The sequence below is a fragment of the Tupaia chinensis genome, unplaced genomic scaffold, assembly GCF_000334495.1.
Source record: "Tupaia chinensis unplaced genomic scaffold, TupChi_1.0 Scaffold000622_1, whole genome shotgun sequence".
Classification (NCBI taxonomy): Eukaryota; Metazoa; Chordata; class Mammalia; order Scandentia; family Tupaiidae; genus Tupaia; species Tupaia belangeri.
Window position 1 is genome coordinate 133,615 of NW_006160142.1, and position 11,087 is coordinate 144,701.

Genomic DNA, 11,087 nt, shown 5'->3' on the forward strand with positions numbered 1-11,087 from the left:
TCATCTCCTGGAACTCATCAACTTCTTTCTCCTTTCTCTTTAGCAGTTCATTATCTCTCTTCTCTTCCATCTCTGTTAGCTTAGACATTATGAATTATCTAAATTCCTTATCAGACATTTCCATGATTTTTACTGAACTGCTTGTGGATGAAGAAGAGTTACTCTTTTCCCTTGGAGGAGAGGTATTTTCTTGTTTTCCCATATTTCTTGTGATCCGGCGGTGATTTCTTGTCATCTGATGGATGGTGTGTTTCTTTCAAATTCTTGAAGTTCAGCCTTAATGTTCAGGAGCAAGCAGACAGAGGTGATCTAGAATCTCTTTGCCATTCTGTTGTGATCGCTGGTGCAGAAGATTCAGTAGATAGTGGGGAATATTTTAACCCTATTAGTATTTGGATGTTTAGCTACGGTGCTCTTAGATCTGTCTAAAAACACATTGAAAGGATATTGGAGGGTAGAGAGACAAGAAAAAGGAAAATGAAACAGAGAAACAACAACAAAAAGAGAAAAAAAGACAAAAAAAATTTTTTTAATTGTAATTACTGTTCTTCTTTAAAAAAAAACACACACACACACAAAATAGAAAACCGTGCGGCGCGCTCTAGTTCACTGGAGCCATGTGGAACCTTCTGAAGGCTCCGCTTCTGCCTGGGTGGGAGGAGCAGAGTGATAACTATAAGATAAAAGGTGGAGCTGAGAGCCAGAGAAAAACTGTGCCTTTTAAAAAAAGTGTAAAAAGGAAAAATTACCAAAAAAAGGGAAGACAGAAGCTGGGAGAGACAGGAACTGAGACATAGAGACAGAGATAGAAGGCTGGGGGTGCGGGGGGGGGGGGGGGGACGCGCCCGCGATACCACTAGCTCGTTTGTTGGAGGCTGAATTATCAGTAGGAAATCTTCATTCTCTGAAAAATCTAGTTCGCTGGAGCCATGTGGAACCTTCTGAAGGTCTGGCTTCTTCTGCCGCTAGCTCGTTTATTGGAGGCTGAATTATCAGTAGGAAATCTTCATTCCCTGAAAATTCTAGTTCGCTGGAGCCATGTCAAAGCTAAAATAATATTAATTAAGTGATTCTCTTCCTAAAGTTGAATTTCTTTTCCTAGTCATTTACATATATATGAGATATTTTTGTTATGTGACCAGGAAAATGGAGAATATGAAATAATTAAAAGTATTTCTAAGTACAGTAGGATCAGTTAAAAAATACCAATAATGCCATCTGTTTAGAAGTCGGAACATCCATTATAAAATGAAATAATCTATAAGCAACACTTTGATCTTAAATTTCCAACTCCCTTGAAGTATTGGTAATTTAAATAGATAGTATTTTCTAGGTGCCAGCAAATGGCATAGTGGGTATCTTGCTGGACTCCCATATGGCTGACTGCAGTTTGAGTCCTGGACCTAGAAGCCTGGAACTCAGGCTGAGTGCTTGCATGCATGCCCAAAAATCCTGAGAGGAGAATAGAGAAGGGATTGCAGCCTGGCCATTCGCCCCTGAGAGGTGATCTCTCACTTTCTCTTTGTCTCTCCAGTGAGTGCACATGCCATCTGGCAAAAAAATCTCCCTCTTAAAAAAACAGTATTTTCTCTGTGGAGTTATTTGAAATGAATCAAATAAGAGAGCCATATTAATTTTAAACCACCATCAATGCCTACCAACACAACCGTTTGAAATAAAAAGCCACCGCCCAGCTGCTGTGGCATAGCTGTAATGCAAGTCTTGCAGGATGAAAGCCATGTGGCAGCTGCATTTCAGATCTTCTATGTGTCCTGAAAACGCACTGATTGCAGGTACCCAAGGTTCTGAGGAGCTGGAGGCGTGGGAAAAGAGCCTCATCAGAATGACATGACCCTGTCCAAGGCATCTCTTTCAGTCATTGTCTTTCTCACATGCACATATACACACACTCGGGACCAGCAGATGGTGCAATGATTACATGACTGGACTTCCACATAGTTGACCACGGTTTGAGTCCCAGACCTGGTGGCTTGAAACACAGCCTGGCCCTTGTGATCGCATGCCTAAAATCCCAAGAGGAGAACAGAGAAGGGATTGTGGCATGGCCATCTCCCCCAGGGGATTTGCTGGCTTCTGTCTCTTTGTCTCTCTCTGGTGAGCACACACACCCTATAGCAAAAATCTCTCTAAAAACAGACACACACACACACACACACACACACACTATCATGAAAACAAAAGTCATTTAAAAATCATAATCAGGGCCAGCCAGTGACATGGTGATTGCGGTGGCTGAATCCCATATGGCTGACTACATGGTTCAAGTCCTGGACCAGGTGGCTCGGAAACACCAGGCATGTGCTGGAAAAGAGGGACAAATCGAAATGGGATTGTGGCATTACATTCCTCATGGGAAGTGCTTTCTCACTCTCGTGAGTGCACATACCCTGTGGCAGATTAAAACAAACAAAAATTTGGGCTATTTTTTTCTTGAAAGAGTTTTATTCTCACTTTGCAATCACCGTTTTCTGCTTGATACTAGTTCTACAGAGATAACTTTGTGTGTGTGTGTGTGTGTGTGTGTGTGCATATAATTCTTAGAAAAAGGCATCCTGGACCCGACGGCTTAGAACTCACGCCGGGCGCAAGTGCACGCATGCCCAAGATCGCAAGAGGAGAATGAAGAAGAAGGGATTGAGGCATGACCATCCCCCCTGGGGGGAGTGATTTCTCGCTTTCTGTCTCTCTGTCTCTCTCTGTCTGGCGAGCGCACGTGCCCTATAGCAAAAACCTCTCAAAAAAAAAAAAAATCACTCAAGGTGCATGTGTATGCATACCCAAGGTCCCAGGAGAAGAATGGAGGAGAAGGGATTGTAGTATGGCCATTCCTCCAGGAGGTGATTGCTCACTTTCCCTTTCTGTCTCTCTCCAGTAAGGCAAGCACTTTATAACAAAAACCTACAAATCTAGCATCATCTCATAGCCAAGAAAACGTTAACCTGGGCCAGCCAGGTTGTGGAGTGGTGGCTAGATCTCCTATGGTCAGCCGTACAGTTTGTGTCCTGGAGAGGATATTGTGGCATGGTCATCCCTGCTAGGGGATGCTTCCTTGCTTTTCCTCTCATTCTCTGTCTCTTTCTTTTGCCTTATGGCAAAATGACCTGGGTTTCTTTTTTTTTTTTTAAGAGAGATTTTTGCAGGGCCGGCAGGTCGTGTGGTGGTTAAGGCGCTGGACTCCCACATGGCTAACAACCATGGTTCGAGTCCAGGACCTGGCGGTTTGCTTTCTCACTTTCCTTTTCTCTGTCTCTCTGTTCAAAATTAAGAAAATTAATGATAACAAAATTAAATAATGTTTATAAAGAGAGAGATTTTTTCTATAGAGTGTGTACACTTGCCAGAGAGACAGAAAGCAAGAAATCCCCCTCCAGGAGGGCCAGCCACATCACAATCCCTTCTTCTCCATTCTCCTCTTGGGATTTTGGGCAGGCATGCACATGTGCCTGGCCTGAGTTTTAAGTCACTGGGTTCATAACTTGAACCGTCGTTGACTACATGGGAGTTCAGTGACGCAACCATTATGCCATCTGCTGGTCCCAAAAAAGAAAAAGAAAAACATACTCTAGGGTGTAAGAAGGAAGGAGTGGTTTTTCAAAACTGATACGTATATTTCTGTGTCTTATTAAGTTGTATAAGATAAAATCCTCCCCTATATCATTTGTATAAAAGTCAGCTTACACTAAGGAAGTCTGTTAAAATGCATACTTACTGCTTATAAATGTCATAGGAACTAAGCCATCTAAGTTTTTTAGGTCATTAAGGGAATAGAGAAGAATGATTTTATAATTAGCCCATCTGACAAGTTCCATTTAATAATTCAAGCATTCTCCTAAGATCTGGTATTGAATCTCTTAATAGTTTAGAAAAAGCAAATAAGACGCTGAACCTTGATCCAATTATACTACTATCAATTCCACACCACCATAATTTGGCTCATTCACTTACTGATCCATCAAGTAACTGCCACCAAGTGAACACCTCAGAACCCAGGTGTTTAGTACCTTTCTACTCAAACAAGCAAGAACCACATCAGCAGAACTTTCCCCTCACATCGTATTACGATTTCATTTCAAAGAACTCCCACTCACTTTCTGCCTTTATTTGCATATCAGTCTGAATTCTTAAAGGAAATTATATTACATATAAAATTTGTTTTTCCTGAATGAAATGCTTGATGATAATCCTGATAATGAGTGCTCTTTTTGTCATTCAATTCTGTGTAAATATGGTATTTCTTTCAGGTGAATTTTCCCCAGATAATGTATGATCAGCTTTAACTCACTTAGAGAACAATGTTAATTATTCAAATAAAGCATTACAATATTCCAATACTTGCAGCCAGCTTTGGGGAAGGCAGTAGTGTACTTAGCCATGTCAGCCCACAAACTACAGTGGAGGCAAAAGCAGGGCCATATATAATTTATTAACTCTCTCTCTCTAATTGCTTTCCAGTAGAATTGCAGAAAGGAATTCTCACCCCTCTTGTGTTTCCCATGGGGATTTGCCTTTGTTACAACTCAACTACAAGCTTTATATGGAGTTGCAGCTTTTGAAATAGAGCATTAATTGGAAGCAATTATCCAATTATACCAGCTGTGACTATGCTGTATTCTGAATATTTACCAAGAAAAGAAAGCATTTAACAGAGGATTTAATATAGCAGCCTAGCATAATGAATCTGTAACTGACACTGCAATTGCACAGCTAATGTCTTCGATGGCTGAAATGTTCAAGAGTACATGGCGGAAGTCAAAAGATGAAGACTTGGACTTGATTTCCAAAGCCGTGCAGACAGTGATCTCAATTTCAAAGGTAATCAAAGAGCTTATGTTTGTTTATTATCTAAAAGGTGTGAGATTTCTCCAACTGCTTGATTCTGAAGGTAGCTATGCTTTCAACTTTAATCGACTTTTTTAAAAACTCTTAATGCTGCATGTATGTACCCTGAAGTTTTATTATAAGGCTGTCCTTGAAATTGATGCCTGGGAACCACTTTAGGTTCTTCTGAGACAAGCACTAAGAAAAACCTGCCCTGTGTAAAATTCCACTCTGCAACCAATGATGTGATAATGAGCTACTGGGTAGTCATTTTCTGTCTGTAATCTATTGAGCCTTGCAAGTGCTTGGTGGGGAAGGCCTTTGACTGGGCCAACTTTGATTAAATGCATATGAAGACAATCTATTGATAAATGCTATCAAAGAATTTTTTTTTTTTTTTGGAGAGGTTTTTCGCTACAGGGCACGTGCACTCACCAGACAGAGACAGACAGAGACAGAAAGCGAGAAATCATCCCACAGGGGGGATGGCCATGCTGCAATCCCTTCTCCTCCAATCTCCCCTTGGGATCTTGGGCACGCACGCACACGCACCCAGCGTGAGTTTTAAGCCTCTGGGTCCAGGATGCGAACTGTGGTCTACTACATGGGAGTCCAGCGACATAGCCATTACGCTAACTGCTGGTTCCTCAAAGAATATTTTTATGGGCAAAAATCTGCTATAGCACCTACAATCTTGGCTCTGCAAAAAGTGAAGAAGTGCTCCATCAGATTTGTTAACTGTTAAAGAAACAAAACAAAGGAACCAAAACATTGCTCGCAACTCTTGACTCCTCTTACTGTTGCTGTCTTGACAAAGAGATGCCATTTCTTTATGTACTATGATGTCACCTTTGTCCAATCATAACGTTCCTTATGAGAGTGGAGGAGAACTCTAGAGACAAGGTGAGTGACAGCAGCAAGCAAGCAGCAGTCACTAGGCAACAAGATCCAGCCTTCAGTGGAAGAGAATTTTAAAACATTTAACCCTCACTCCCCCTCACTCCGTCTGGACTTCATGTTGCTGAAATAGTAATCTTTGGACAAAGGCCTACTATGAATAATGCAGCTTGTTTCTAACGCCATATTTCTTCCAGCAATGTGAGAAAACTTCTTTCTTAGACTAAGAATATTACTCAGTTTGAAAAGGTTGGTAAAGTTAGGAATTCTTTAAACCTCTTTTTCACAAAAGTTACAATTTAAGCCACATGAATATCTTCTCAGTGTAAGAATTGTGATCCAGTTGCTTCCATAAGACAGGCTGGGCCCTCTAGCAGGATTATTTTGGAGCGGGGGGAAGATTTTTGCTATAGTGCCCTGTATAGTCACTCCAGAGATGGGACTGAGTGGAGCTGAAATCAGCCTGCACTCCCTTGCCAAGGTACACCCTTGTTAGGGCAGTTTGCAAAAGGGTGTCTAATTTGAGCCAATCAGTTGTAGTGGTTAAGGTGACTGGATCCCACATAGCCAACAGTATGCTTCAAGTTACAGACCTGGTGACTTGAGAAACACACCAGGCATGTGTGCATGCATTCCCAAAATTCCAAGAGGAGGGAGAAATGGAGGCAAAGGGATTATGGTGTGGCTATACCCCCCGCCGGGGGAGGTGTTTTCTCCTTTTCTCTGTCTCTTTGACATGCTTGCATGCACCCTGTAACATATTTTTTTCTATTTTTTTAAAGGATTTTTGCTATAAGCGTGTGCACTTGCCGGAGAGACAGAGAGACAGAAAGCAAGAAATCACCCCTCCCTCTCAGGGGAGATGGCCATGCCGCAATCCCTTCTCCTCCATTCTCCTCTTGGGATTTTGGGCATGCATGTACCCGTGACCAGCATGAGTTTTAAGCCACTAAGTCCAGGACTTGAACCACAGTCTAGTACATGGGAGTCCAGCATGTAACTGTTACATCTGCTGGTTCCCACACTATTCTTATTATTTTTAAAAAGCGTCTAATTTGTTACCTTGTTAGGACCTCATTTTGTAATTTATCTGGAGGAGGTACTTCTTCTGAATCTGCAAAGTTGCTGTATGTTCTTGGGTAGGAGGACCTGCAAGTACATCTTACTTTTCCAATTGGTTGAAAATCCTGCGGTGTGGGGATGGGGTGGGGGATCAGCAGATGGTGTAATCATCATTTTTGCTGGACTTCCACTGTGGTTTGAGTGTGCATGTGTGCCCAAAATCCTGAGAGGAGAATGGAGAAGAAGGGATTGCAGCATGGCCATCCCCCTGGGGGGTGATTTCTCACTTTCTGTCTCTCCTGCAAGCAAACACGCCCTATAGCAAAAATATCCCCCCGAAAAAATAATCCTGCTAGAGGGCCCAACCGATTGCATAGTGTTTACATTGCTGGACTTCCACATGGCTGACCGTGGTTTGAGTCCCAGACCCAGTGGCTTGAAAATCACGCTGGGTGTATGTGCATGCGTGCCCAGGATCCTGGGAAAAGAATGGAGAAGAAATTGCGGTGTAGCTGTCCCTCCTAGGGGGTGATTTTTCACTTCCCCTCTCACTGTCTCCCTCCAGTGAGCACACACTCGCTAAGGCAAAAACCTCTCTCTCAAAAAAAAAAAAATCCCGCAAGATTGTCCCTCCAATTTCACTTGACTCGGCTGTAGAATTTAGCATAAGGCTGGACAGACCCAGGTATAGAATTGTTTATAAACTCAGTTTCCAGAATCACATCATTTAGATTGTGTCAAAGAAAAAAATGTATATATCATTTAGATTTTCTCTCATGAATAATGATTTCCTTAAGAGAAATAATCCTTATTTTTTTTTACTCAAATTATAATTGATGAGCAGACATTTACTGAGCTCCTTGAGGAGAGCGAGTGCCATGTTTTCTCTAACAGTCCCTGGCACAGAGTAAAAGTATGTATCTCTTTGCATGAATTAATTACTCAATGGCATTCATTTGGAGTGAATCGAGCAGGCAAGTTTATAGTGTTACAATTGTCAGAAACTGTACAGGTTACCCAGTACAACATTCATTTTGCAGTTGAATCCCCAATAACTAACCAATTCATTACATGTAGTTAAATGGGTTACCCAGTTTCTCTACAATTAGGCCAGTGTGGAGATTAATTTAAATTATAATCATGTAGAAAGTAAAGATCAGTCCCATTGACCTTGCTATGTGTCTCATCTATTGGGTCATCGGGGAAGTCATTACACTTTCTTGCATAGAAAAAATATGCCATGATCTCCCAACAATCCGGGAGTATCACTAAGTTTGTCCTTAGTGCTAATATATTTTATAACCATAATGAGGTTGAAAAACTAAAAGATCCAGTTCACAGGCCGTGGTTGGCTCACCAAGGTCGCCTTTCTTCTGGAACATAAGCTTACATTTTTGGGCTGGCAGGTGATGTGGTGGTTAAGATGCTGGACTCCCGCATGGCTGACCACAGTTCAATTCTCAGACTTGGTGGCTTGCTTTCTCACTTTCCCTTTCTCTATTGCTCTCTCTCTGGTCAAATTAAACAACTAAATAACAACAAATTGAATTAAATAAATATGTATGTTTTTAATCTCGTATTTTGGGACTAGGGATGGCGTAATGGCTATGTTGCTGGACTCCCACATTGTCAACTGCAATTCAAGTCCTGAACATGGTGGCTTAAAACACCCTGGGTGCATGCACATGCATGGCCTAAGTCCCAAGAAGAGAATAGTGGAAAAGGGATTGCAGTGTAGCTATCTCCCCAGGGGGTGATTTCTCACTTTATGTCTCTGTCTCTCTCTACCTTTCGGGTAAACACATGCACCCTATAGCAAAAATCTCTCTCAAAAAACAAAATCTTGTATTTTAGTGTCATTCAGAATTTTTACAACTAATTAAGGAATCAAGACTAACACAAAACAAATTAGAGAAATAACACAGCCAAATATTTTCTAAGCCAAGTGTTTTGCATATCTTTTTTTATTTGATCCTCTCAAGGAGCAAATTCAGACTATGAAACCAGTTATCTCACTCTAAAAACTCTTCTTATCCTAAAATCAAAACTTTCCAAACTTCAGTCATTCATATTTTCATATTGACAGTCACCTGTACTGTTATTTCTTTACTATTGTTCTTTAAGCTGACTCATTATTTATCTAATTATTATTCTAAGTTACCATACCCCTTAATGGGAATACAAAATACCTATTTTTCCTAATGTACATGAAAATAAATATGTAACTATTTTTATATAAAATCTAATTTATTTATCTATCTTAATTTGCTATAGGACATGTATGCTCACAAGAGAGGGAGAGAGAGAGAGAGAGAGAGAGAAAGCATCCTGTAGAAGGATGGCCATGTCGCAATCCCCTCTCCATTTCTCCTTTAAGGATTTTGGGCACATATGTACATGTACCTGGCATTTTTTGTTGTTATTTTGAGAGACCTTTGCTCTAGGGTATATGTACTTGCTGCAGAGCCAGGACAAGACAGAAAGAAAGAGCAAGAAATCATCCTCCAAGGGGAGGGTGGCCATGCTGCAATCCCTTCTCCATTTTCCTGTTGGGATTTTGGGCATGCACACATACACACCTGGTGTGAGTTTCAAGCCACCAGGTCTGGGACTCAAACCATGGTCAACCATGTGTCCTAGCCCCTTAAGTCCAAAGCCTTAACCATCTTGCCATCTGCTGACCCTGCATTTCGCATGTTTTTAAGCTACTATGTCCTGAATTCAAACTGGGCAGTTAGCCATCTGGGATCCAGCTGCCCCAACCACACCACTGTCTAGCCCAATATGTAATTATTAATCTAGTTTAAATATTAATTCATTAATATATTTAATAAAGGTTTCTCTATGTACCTTCTGTGATATATGTGTCACCCTTTGAAAAACAATCTGTTAGGCTGTCAGGAAAGTCATGATGTATTTTTGCATAGAAAACTACATCATGACTTTCCTGATGACCCAATATTATTCTGTTTTTAAATGTACAGTGACATTAGACATAATCCTGTGGCTTATCCAAAAGGGGGAAAAAGCCAGTATTGACTATAGCTGGTTTCATTTGATCCAACAAGACCTTTATAAAAGTGTATTAGATGTTATCGTTGTGTGTTCAGATTTAGCTGCTAATTCAAGCTTTACCACTACATAGTGTGACCATGTACCAGTTTGTTTTCCCATCTGTCAAAGAGCAGATTGCATTAGACCAACTCCAAAGGTCATTCTGTGAGCTAAAATAATCTGCATTACTTATTAATCTCCTCATTTAGACAGAAGATCCCTGCATGCAGGGAGATTCCCCCACAGAAACAGGATGTAAAGGAAACATGGGTCAACCCCAGGTCTAGTGGTTAAGGGAGGCAGATACCACATGGCTACCACAGTTCAAATCCTGGGCCCTGGATTGAAAAATGCACGAAGCGCATATGTGAGTGTACCCAAAATTCCAATAGGGTGGAGGAATGAGAAGAAGGGATTGTGGTGTGACTCCACCCCTTAGGGAGTGTTTTTTCCCTCTCTTTCTCTCTTTCTCTGACTAGCAAGTATTCCCTCTGGCAATTCAAAATAAATACAGAAAGAACATTCAAGAAACCACAATATACAATGATAAAAATGGGGGAACAGCAGGTGGTATAATGGCTTTGTCACTGGACTCCCATGTAGACAATCGTGGTTCGAGTCCCAGACCTGGCGGCTTAAACTCACGCCAGTTCATGTGTGTACGTGCCCAAGATCCTGAAAGGAGAATGGAGGAACAGGGATTGCGGCGTGGCCCTCCTCCCTGGGGGGGGGGGGGGTGGGGGGGTGATTTCTCGCTTTCCATCTTTCTGTTTCTCTCTGTCTTTCTGGTGGGCACATGCACCCTATAGCACAAACCTCTCCAAAATAAATAAATGAATGAATGAATGAATGATAAAAGTGGAAAGAGGTGTTATTAGGCACACCAAATTTTTTCTTATAAGAATCTATGTAGTTTGGGGACCAGCAGGTGACATGGTGGTTAAGGCACTGGACACTCCCACATGGCTAACTGGTTTCAACTCCCAGATCTGGTGTCTTGCTTTTCCACTTTCCCTCTTCTCTCTCTGTCTCTCTTTCTCTGTCTCTCTCTTTCTCTGTCTCTCTCTGGTCAAATTAAAATAAATTATTAAATAAATAAAATTGAATAAATAACTCTTTAAAAAAACAGAATCTATGTAGTTTTATGCTGATAAATCTGAACATTTAAATATAGTGAATAATAGAAAATTTAAAATCCAAATATACCCATTCCCATAGACAAATAGAAAAATGTG